A 1,289-nucleotide genomic window follows, 5' to 3' on the forward strand; every position below is an offset into this window, starting at 1 on the left:
TAATAATTAACAAGTTTTTTTTTTTTAAAACGATTGTTTCATTTCCCGTAAAAAAAAAAAAAAAAAAAAAAAAAATTGAACCCATCGTTTGTTTCAAGGTTTTTTTTTTTTTTTTATTATTATTATTCTTAATGCGTGTATGCAACGTTTGTTCCTCTTCTTCTTGTTCTTCTTGTTTTTCCTAAAATTTTTACCGAAATTGGAATTGAATTGGCTGGTGAAAAAAAAATTTTCCTTTGTAAATATTTTTGGTTATGGAAAAAAAAAAAAAAAAAATTTGTTGTTGTTTCTGTTTGTTCACTTCCTTAAAGAATTTTAAACGAAACAAGTTTGTGACCGTTATATTGAATATATAATAAATAAACGACCCAACCCGTGACTGATAACATGGAAAAATTTAAAAAAAAAAAATAAATAAATAAATAATCGTTTAACGTGTCCTAAATCTCACGCATGAAATTTTTTAATATTTTGCATGTTTGTATGTTTTATTTGTTGTTGTTGTTGTTGTTGTTGTTGCACGACGATCCTTTAACAAATTACCGTCACGAGCGAGTTTACAAAAAAAAAAAAAAAAACGCGGATATAATTTATTTAAAAATTATTTTGACGTAGTTTTAATAATAAATATGCGAAAAAAAAAAAAAAGATCATCGTCACTCACGTCATCATCATCGTCATAATACGTGAAATCTAATTATTTTTTAGCCTTTTTTCTTTTGCTTTTTCTCCGCGAAAATGTTTTAAAATCTAGTTTTTTTTTTTTTTAGTATTTGGCAATAATTTAAAAACAAACAAACCGGACCGACAAACACATCTGGATATTGAGAATTAAACGTGCGTCATATTTACTTTCATTCAAATGTGAGTCATTTTTTTTATGTTAGTCAAACAATTTGCCACGAAAAACAAATTTTTTTTTTTTTTTTGATAAGTTTAAGAAAAAAATTAATTGATTCTCGGGAAAATAACGAGAATTCCAAAATCATCAACTTCTTGTTTTTATTATTATTATTATTATTATTTAAGATATAAAAATTACAAGAAGGAAAAAAAAGACGCCATTTTTTTAAAATTCGTTTCGTTGAAATTAAAATTGCGGGAAAAATAAAAAATGTAGCGAATAAAAATAAGAAAATTGTTTCTAATCGTGTAGGAATGACATCAGTCCTTTGCCCTTGAAAACAATCATCAGACTGATAGTTAAAAGACTGACTGGAGAAATAATAATAATAATAATAATAATAATAATAATAATAATAATAATAATAATAATAATAATAATATTA

Source organism: Pediculus humanus, genomic scaffold (assembly GCF_000006295.1).
Source record: "Pediculus humanus corporis 1103172107401 genomic scaffold, whole genome shotgun sequence".
NCBI classification, from domain to species: domain Eukaryota; kingdom Metazoa; phylum Arthropoda; class Insecta; order Psocodea; family Pediculidae; genus Pediculus; species Pediculus humanus.